The sequence below is a fragment of the Hesperophylax consimilis genome, unplaced genomic scaffold, assembly GCF_061612785.1.
Source record: "Hesperophylax consimilis isolate HC1 unplaced genomic scaffold, BYU_Hcon_1.0 scaffold_152, whole genome shotgun sequence".
NCBI classification, from domain to species: Eukaryota; Metazoa; Arthropoda; class Insecta; order Trichoptera; family Limnephilidae; genus Hesperophylax; species Hesperophylax consimilis.
The window spans coordinates 32501-42601 of NW_028301371.1; the positions used below are offsets into that span (position 1 = coordinate 32501).

A 10101-nucleotide genomic window follows, 5' to 3' on the forward strand; every position below is an offset into this window, starting at 1 on the left:
CCGTGCAGACTCTGTCAAGCGGGCGCGAAACCGACGAGCGTCCGCGGAGGTGCGCGCGGCCGAGAGCGCGAAGATCGCCCCGGACAGCCGACCGCTCGCGCGGTAGGACTGCCCAGTTTTCAGCGTCGTCGCTAGCTCAAGGCTCGCACGCGTTCCTCCGCGTTTGGTATAACGCAAGCGGAAATCGCGCGCATCGAGAGAGCACTTCGTCAAATTTAACCGGACGCCGAGGTCCCGGCGCGCGTCTCCGAGGAGACGACGCGCGCGGGCCCCGGCGACGCCGGCAACGCTCGCTCTGCGCGCCCCCGTCCGAGACGGGGGCGAGAGAACAGTCTGGTCGCATTGTGTGCGCGACCCTCAAACAGGAGTGGTCCGTCGACAAACTACGTCTTGCTCGGACCGCAATGTGCGTTCGAAATGTCGATGCTCATGTGTCCTGCAGTTCACACTCTGACGCGCATTTAGCTGCGTTCTTCATCGACCCACGAGCCGAGTGATCCGCCGTTCAGGGTAATAATGATAAAACAAACATAAATAGATACGTTTTAGTTTTCGGTTTTTACAATTTGGTTTGCGTTTTCGAAATGTTTATAATTCCATTCGACAAAAAGATTAATTTTGTACCGCCGCCTTCACGGCGACGGGTAAAATTTCACCGGACGAGCGGATAGAGGACGGAGCCCTCCTCCGCTCGACGCCGGCGGTTCTCGGTTCGCATCGGCGCCCTAGGGCGATCTCCGACGCAGTAATTTAGCATTCGTTCGATTATGGTTTATATGTATAATATGTTTTGTTTCATAATAATATTTCATATCATGGAAAGCACAAACATTAAACACAGGAAATGATCCTTCCGCAGGTTCACCTACGGAAACCTTGTTACGACTTTTACTTCCTCTAAATGATCAAATTCGGTCAAACTTTCCGACGCGTCGGATGCCCGTGAGAGCTTCCGCGCACCAGTCCGAAGACCTCACCAAATCATCCATCGGTAGTAGCGACGGGCGGTGTGTACAAAGGGCAGGGACGCAATCAACGCGAGCTGGTGACTCGCTTTTACTAGGAATTCCTCGTTCATGGGGGAGAATTGCAAACCCCAATCCCTATCACGAAGGGGTTTCATCGGGTTACCCGGGCCGTTAGGCCAAGGAGGACACGCTGATCCCTTCAGTGTAGCGCGCGTGCGGCCCAGGACATCTAAGGGCATCACAGACCTGCTATTGCTCAATCTCGTGCGGCTATATATACCGCCGGTCCCTCTAAGAAGATTTTCATTGTACGCCGGTAGTGAAGACCGCGAAACGCACGACCCCGACGCGCGAACGCCGAAGCCGCGCGCACACGGACCCTCGTGATACCGGTTGCACGTCTATTTAATAGGCTAGAGTTACGTTCGTTACCGGAATTAACCTGACAAATCGCTCCACCAACTAAGAGCGGCCATGCACCACCACCCACCGAATCGAGAAAGAGCTGTTAATCCGTCAATCCTTCCAGTGTCCGGGCCTGGTGAGTTTTCCCGTGTTGAGTCGAATTAAGCCGCAGGCTCCACTCCTGGTGGTGCCCTTCCGTCAATTCCTTTAAGTTTCAGCTTTGCAACCATACTCCCCCCGGAGCCCGAAAGCTTTGGTTTCCCGGGAGCTGCCCACCGGGTTAAATTATGAAACTTCGGCGGATCGCTGGCTGGCATCATTTATGGTTAGAACTACAGCGGTATCTAATCGCCTTCGAACCTCTAACTTTCGTTCTTGATTAATGAAAACACCTTTGGCAAATGCTTTCGCTTTAGTCCGTCTTGCGACGATCCAAGAATTTCACCTCTAACGTCTCAATACGAATGCCCCCAGTCGTCCCTATTAATCATTACCTCTGGTATCAGAAAGCCAACAAAACAGAACCGAGGTCCTATTCTATTATTCCATGCGTACAATATTCAGGCAAGTGTTAGCCCGCTTTGAGCACTCTAATTTGTTCAAAGTAAACAGCCGCGACGGCCCGCCTCGGTGCGCGGCCGACCGTGAGGCCGACCGACACACGCCGGCGGTGGACGCACCGGCGAGAAGCCCCGCAGACGTGCCTGTCGTACCGCATTCGGTAGACCGACACCGCAGGACACAATTTCAACTACGAGCTTTTTAACCGCAACAACTTTAGTATATGCTATTGGAGCTGGAATTACCGCGGCTGCTGGCACCAGACTTGCCCTCCAATGGATCCTCATTAAAGGATTTAAAGTGTAATCATTCCGATCACGAGGCCTCGGACGAGTCCCGTATCGTTATTTTTCGTCACTACCTCCCCGTGCCGGGAGTGGGTAATTTGCGCGCCTGCTGCCTTCCGTGGATGTGGTAGCCGTTTCTCAGGCTCCCTCTCCGGAATCGAACCCTGATTCCCCGTTACCCGTGACAACCATGGTAGTCGCATAAACTACCATCGACAGTTGATAAGGCAGACATTTGAAAGATGCGTCGCCGGTGCTAGACCGTGCGATCAGCTCAAAGTTATCTAGAGTCATCTCGAATGGCGACGGACGGGGCGCGAACCCCGCCGCCGATTGGTTTTTGATCTAATAAAAGCATTCCTCCCGTTACCGGTCAGAACCTCGTTTTGCATGTATTAGCTCTAGAATTGCCACAGTTATCCAAGTAACCGTGTACGATCTAAGGAACCAAAACTGATATATTGAGCCATTCGCGGTTTCACCTTAATTCGGCTTTTACTGAGACTTGCATGGCTTAGTCTTTGAGACAAGCATATGATTACTGGCAGGATCAACCAGGGAGCTGCACCACCGTCGGAGGGTTTTTAATCCTCCGAACGACAGAGGCCCGCCCTCGCGTAGAGGGCGCGGACAACACGGCGTTAAAGAACACGCGACGGAGTCACCCGCACGAGTCACGCTCATTATGCGTACCGCTATATTCTCCCGCTCGGCGACCGTCGCTAGACGAAAGCTCCGCGGGAAAATTTTTGCTTCAAACGAAGAAAGCGCGCGTAGGACGGCTCCCGCCCGAGAGAGAGAGACCGCACCCGCGACGACGCTATCGTCCGATTTATAATTCCCATTCGTAAAACGTGTACACCGAAAGCGCACGCCTTTGGCGAGGCAACAGTGAGACGGGGATAAAATCCTCCGCCTTTGCTTTTGAAAATTCTGCTCGCGCGGAACTCCAGAGTCAAAACATGAGCGCGAACGCCGCGCAGAAGCGGGCGTCACGTAGTTTCTCGCAAATAACACCGCCGACACGACCGATAGGCCGCCGCAGTTTGCGAACGCCGTGCATCGAGAGCCCGCCACACTCGGCGGGCACAAAGCTGTGCCGGGTCGCGTTCTCGCTCGGGACGGCGCCGAGCGCGATGCGCCCGCTCCGACCCCTCGAAGGCGCGCAGGCGGCCGGGCCGTCGGGCCTCGGGCGGCTCGCGAAACCGGGCACAAGGCGCTCGGTCTCGGTAAATAAATTTACTCTCGTCACTTACTTTCGTATTCGCATTTTGGAAATTTTAAATTATTTCATTTAATCGATGATACCGACCGACCGTTCCCGGTGAGTTTAAAAAAACTTAATACAGAGGTACGTAGTTATTTCAAATTTACACAATAAGAACATATTTCAAATAAAAATAAAAACTTAACATAGATATAATAATAATAATAATAAATAACTAACATAACTAACTAAATATATAACTAACAGATCGAGCGATTAGTCATAATAGAACCGATATAGTTTTACATGACAAAATTTTTAAAAATAACTTATATCATCGATGTCGCTATTCCGAATTCCTGTAATATTCAAAAATCTGTTAGTGAAAAAATAAGAAAATACACAGATTTAGGAAATGAGAAAAAAAGAATTTGGCATTCTCAGACTATAAAAATATTACCATTCGTTATTTCGGCTACCGGCATTATACCTAGCTCTCTTATTAAAAATTTAGGCGTATTAGATCTATCAAAAAATTTATATATAAAGATGCAAAAGTCGGTCATTTTGAATACATGTAGGATAACAAAAGATTTTTTTAAATGTTTATGTTGAGGGATCTGTAGGATTTATTTATAGGCCCCGTTAGGAGTTCTACCGAGCCGAACCCTCCGATATGAAAATATCTGGAGTCGGTGAATTATTTTCCCATTTGATCTCTGTTGAGTTGACGTGTTGTTCTTGTATTGTTTTGTATTTATTTTACTTTTTTAAATTTAAATTCCATTGACAAAGATCAATTTTTTGCTAATAAGTATTGGCAAAAAATTTTTTATTGGCATAAAATTATATTGGCAGAAGATTTTATTGGCATCAAATTTTATTGGCAGAAAATTTTATTGGCCTAAAATTTTATTTGGCATAAAATTATATTGGCAGAAAATTTTATTGGCATCAAATTTTATTGGCATCAAATTTTATTGGCAGAAAATTTTATTGGCATAAATTTTAATGGCAAAAATTTTTGTCAATTTATCTATTTGCAAAAATTGTAATCGCACCTAACCTGACCTGACCTAACCTAACCTAACCTAACCTAACCTAACCTAACCTAACCTAACCTAACCTAACCTAACCTAACCTAACCTAACCTAACCTAACCTAACCTAACCCAACCTAACCTAACCTAACCTAACCAAACCTAACCTAACCTAAACCTAACCAAACCTAACTTAACCTAACCTAACCTAACCTAACCTAACCTAACCTAACCTAACCTAACCTAACCTAACCAAACCTAACCTAACCTAACCTAACCTAACCTAACCTAACCTAACCTAACCTAACCTAACCTAACCTAACCTAACCTAACCTAACCTAACCTAACCTAACCTAACCTACACTAACCCAACCTAACCCAACCTAACCTAACCTAACCTAACCTAACCTAACCTAACCTAACCTAACCTAACCTAACCTAACCTAACCTAACCTAACCTAACCTAACCTAACCTAACCTAACCTAACCTAACCTAACCTAACCTAACCTGATACATAAAGTAAATTCACCCGGCACCCACAAGACTAGGCAACATTTTAGAATTGTTATATTATATCATTTATTCTGTTGAGTTAAAAAAAAAAAAAAAACTTAATAGACGACATTGAAATTAAATCAAATAAATTCATATTTACACGTACATTTTTTAAAAATATATTCAATTAAAAATTAACATTTTTACCTCTACAAGAGTCCAAAAACACTCGTCTGTGAAGTGTAAAAAAATAATAATAAAAATTTTACTTTTAAAACATATGTAAATAGGAGAAAAAAAAAATCATAACAAAACATATAAAGTGAAGAGATTTTTGTATATTTATACATAAGTACATACATACATACATACATACATACATACATAGTAAGAAAACGATTTTAAAAAGGGATTCGAATAAAACAAATTCACCGACTATTACAGACCGCGATGCGCCCGCTCCGACTCCTCGACTGCGCTCAGACGGACGCCCGGGCGGTCGGGCCTCTCGCGGAACCGGCCGCAGTAGCGCGAGCCGCGTCGCCTCATCTCCGGCCGTCTGCCCGACTGCTCACGCTCGGTCTCGAAAAAATAAATTTACCCTCGTCGCTCACGTCTTCTCACTATCGAAATGTTAAATTATACATACATACATACATACATACATACATACATACATACATACATACATACATACATACATACATACATACATACATACATACATAGTAAGAAAACGATTTTAAAAAGGGATTCGAATAAAACAAATTCACCGACTATTACAGACCGCGATGCGCCCGCTCCGACTCCTCGACTGCGCTCAGACGGACGCCGGGCGGTCGGGCCTCTCGCGGAACCGGCCGCAGTAGCGCGAGCCGCGTCGCCTCATCTCCGGCCGTCTGCCCGACTGCTCACGCTCGGTCTCGAAAAAATAAATTTACCCTCGTCGCTCACGTCTTCTCACTATCGAAATGTTAAATTATACATACATACATACATACATACATACATACATACATACATACATACATAGTAAGAAAACGATTTTAAAAGGGATTCGAATAAAACAAATTCACCGACTATTACAGACCGCGATGCGCCCGCTCCGACTCCTCGACTGCGCTCAGACGGACGCCCGGGCGGTCGGGCCTCTCGCGGAACCGGCCGCAGTAGCGCGAGCCGCGTCGCCTCATCTCCGGCCGTCTGCCCGACTGCTCACGCTCGGTCTCGAAAAAATAAATTTACCCTCGTCGCTCACGTCTTCTCACTATCGAAATGTTAAATTATACATACATACATACATACATACATACATACATACATACATACATACATACATACATAGTAAGAAAACGATTTTAAAAGGGATTCGAATAAAACAAATTCACCGACTATTACAGACCGCGATGCGCCCGCTCCGACTCCTCGACTGCGCTCAGACGGACGCCCGGGCGGTCGGGCCTCTCGCGGAACCGGCCGCAGTAGCGCGAGCCGCGTCGCCCTCATCTCCGGCCGTCTGCCCGACTGCTCACGCTCGGTCTCGAAAAAATAAATTTACCCTCGTCGCTCACGTCTTCTCACTATCGAAATGTTAAATTATACATACATACATACATACATACATACATACATACATACATACATACATACATACATACATGATAAGAAAACTAAAAAATAAACATTTTCACACTGAGGGCCATTAAGTGCGGCCCGTTTACTCCCGCCGTTTACCCGCGGCTACCACCCGAAATGAGATCCTCTCAGCTCCGCTCCGGTCCCAATGCTCCCGTAACATTTAAATTTTTTATTCTACGCTGCAAGAATGACGTTCCGAATTCGATTCCGAAATAAAAATCTATAAAAATAAATAAATTACAATTTCACATTGAGGGCCATTAAGTGCGGCCCGTTTACTCCCGCCGTTTACCCGCGGCTATCATCCGAAATGAGATCTTGTCAGCTCCGGTCCCAATGCTCTCGAAACCTTTAAATTTAATATTCTACACTAAGAATGGCGTTCCGAATTAGATTCTGAAATAAAATACGTCAAAAAAAAAGTTTTTTTTTCTTTTAAATCACACCGTGCCCGGGGCAAATGGCGTCATCGGGTGCGTCGCAGTTACTCCCGCCGTCCACCCGCGGCCGCTACTCGATATCAGATCCCACTCATCGCCGGCCCCGCTGCACCGAACCGCGGCTAAATTTATTATTCTACACTAAGAATGACGTTATGAGTTCGATTCTGAAATTTAAAAAAAATAAATATTTTATTTTTAAATAAGAAAATTTTGAAAACACGTTGAGGGCCGTTAAGTGCGTCCCAGTTACTCCCGCGCTTTACCCGCGCCCGCCGCTCTGAATTGCATTCCCTCACCTCCTGACGAAAATGATTTATTTAATTTATTAATTATCGAAGACAATATTACCGATTTCTAAACGAAAATCTGAAACAGAAAAATCAGAAAAGGATACGGTCACATCTAGGACTGATTTTTTTTTTTTATTATTTTGGTGATTTTTCTCTTTCAGATTTTCTTTTAGAATTCGCTAATATTATCTTCGATAATTAAATATTACAATATTAGGTTTTACTCAGTAAAGTTATTCCAAAAAATAAATAATTACTATTATTATTATTTATAATTTTTATTCACACATAAATATGACACTTAGGTACACAGCATAAGAAGAATAATAACAAAAAACCTAATTTTCCCCGAAACCGCTACGCCATCTATCGTCTACAATGTTTTGAACTCATCAAAAGACGAAAAAAAAGAAGAAAGGTTTGTGAATTGATTTCTTTTTTCGATATCATACTACAAGTCGTAAGTTGGGTTTCTATATTATATTGATCGGCGACCGGATAAATCATCAAAATGATAATTCATCACATATTTAAAAAGTTATGTAAAGTCATGGAAAGTGATGAAACAAAAACTTTTTTTTACTGGGTTAAGTAGGTTAGGTTAGGTCAGGTTAGGTTAGGTTGGGTTAGGTTAGGTTAGGTTAGGTAAGGTTAGGTTAGGTTAGGTTTAAACAAATCATCGTTTTTTAATGATTCTATATCACTTTTTAAAAGTGTGTTGAACAGTCACCGTGTTGAGTTAGCATGGAACCATATTGATCATAAATTTTATATATAATCATAATACATAGGGCGACTGAAGAAAGCCACACTAAGTTTATCGAAAACCGCCACGAGTGTCGATGAAATAAATAAATAAATAAATTAATTAAAATTAAAAGAAAATCGATAAATGCAATCAGGTTGCATGATAAATCACCACAATGACAACAGAACACACATTGAAAAAGTGATATGAAGTCATTAAAAGTGATGAAACAAAAATTGGTTAAATACTTATACTCGTAACCTATTCAACCTAGTTTTTGTTTCATCACTTTTCATGACCTCACATCGCCGTTTAAAGGTTTGTTGAATTTTGATTTTGACGATTTATCCGGTCACTAACCCCTAACCTAACCAGAATACGGGACACGGTCTCCATCGTCTTTTTTTTTTCGAAAATTCGGTTAAAAAAAAAAAATAACATTCTGGAGGAGAACCACCACTTTCTTGCCCTGTTTTAGGTACTGACAGTACCCCTTCAGAGCAACAACTCGGAAACTGCTTTTAAATTTAACTGAAACTGTAATGAAACATTCTTTATGGGCATTCTGGTAATCATGTACCGCTTCTGTTGCGGTTATCATCTGGGCTCGCTCCACATGAATTAACATACACTTTACGCATTGAAAGAGTCCATAAATTTTTTTTAAGGTTTTTTTATTCTCGCGGCTCTATGGACGTTACCCTTGGCTTTACCCATCGATTTATATATTAGGCATGACCAATTACCACTCCCTAGAGACAAGTAGAGGTATTGCTTTGCTTAAATATTTTTTTCAACTAATAAACGATCACTTATCTAATAATGATATACTGGCCCAATTATTTTTTTTTGTACCAGAGTCTCACTCTCGAGGACGTCATAACAATGACGTCTTCTATATAGTAGAGCGAGCCGCACTAATTTATTTATAAACTCACGAGAGCTACGTGCTTTTTGAATGCGGTAGATAAAAAAATAGATTTTTATTTTTTGTGTCCTATAGCGCATTTGCGAGATTTTTGGAATTGCATATACACTGCATAAATGGTACAATTATGGCTATTTAACTTGTAATTGTTATAAATAAATGTACAAATTATATAAATAAATACATACCTAACCCCCGTTTCTTATTTTCGGCATTCGGAGTGGTTGAGGGTGCAATGGCAAGGCCATTTCCTGGTTATCAGCTGAAAACGGGATACGCCCGAGCAGTATCTTGTTCTGATCCAACTTCACTGTCTGAGTCAATGGTCAATTGTTCCCTGTGGGACTTCCTTTTTAGAGGGTCAAGCAGTAGGCGATGTGGAGGAAAATTAGTTCATGAATCTTTTTCATAAGGTTTTTTTCACGGTCCCCCAAAGGATCTCCAGGATTCCTGGTGGAGCCATCGGAATCCTCCGACGAAACCGCCACCAGACGCCATTTACACTGAAAATGTCAAGACAATTGAAGAAAAGTCAAAATTAAAAGTAAAAAAACGTTTTGGAGCAAATTGTATGTATGTAACATTTCAATGTTAACTTTTTTTCTAATTTCTAAATTTTAAAAAAGGGACATTTTGGAGGAGGCCCACCACTTCCCCGCCCTGTTTTAGGTACTGATGGTACCCCTTCAGAGCTCTCGCAAGGACGCTAATTTTTTAAAAAACGAATCTACATTTAAAATTTCAAAACAAGACCTCCAAAATGTCCATGCATACGATGTTATTCGCAGTATGCAAGTGCTGTGTTTTAATAATTTTAGTAAGTTCTATTCTACTTGGTTAATATAATAAAAACACATTTACAAAAATGTCAACAATAGGTAGAGAAGAATTAAAATAATACACAGCCACCTACAAAGAGAACAAAAAAGAAAAATGGTAAAGTATGCGCCTCTTTCTGTGGTGAAGGGGGTGTCGATATCCACTAACAGGCAGACCTAGGGAGAGAAAGCTGGGCGTTGGATTGGCTTCACGAGAATCAGGTTCCGCGCCCCTAAGCCAGGAAACCGGTTGTGCCTCGACGAGAACTGTTG

The 10101-nt window shown here is 43.0% G+C and overlaps 2 non-coding genes across 2 annotated transcripts; both read right to left on the reverse strand.

The window, feature by feature from the left end:
* Nucleotides 1–351: 351 nt before the first annotated feature.
* LOC149408623 (5.8S ribosomal RNA) lies at nucleotides 352–513 on the reverse strand. Its single transcript, XR_016305468.1, has one exon. It is a non-coding gene; the product is annotated as a 5.8S ribosomal RNA (ribosomal RNA).
* Nucleotides 514–842: 329 nt separating this feature from the next.
* LOC149408624 (small subunit ribosomal RNA) lies at nucleotides 843–2782 on the reverse strand. The gene has a single exon (XR_016305463.1). It is a non-coding gene; the product is annotated as a small subunit ribosomal RNA (ribosomal RNA).
* Nucleotides 2783–10101: the final 7319 nt, after the last annotated feature.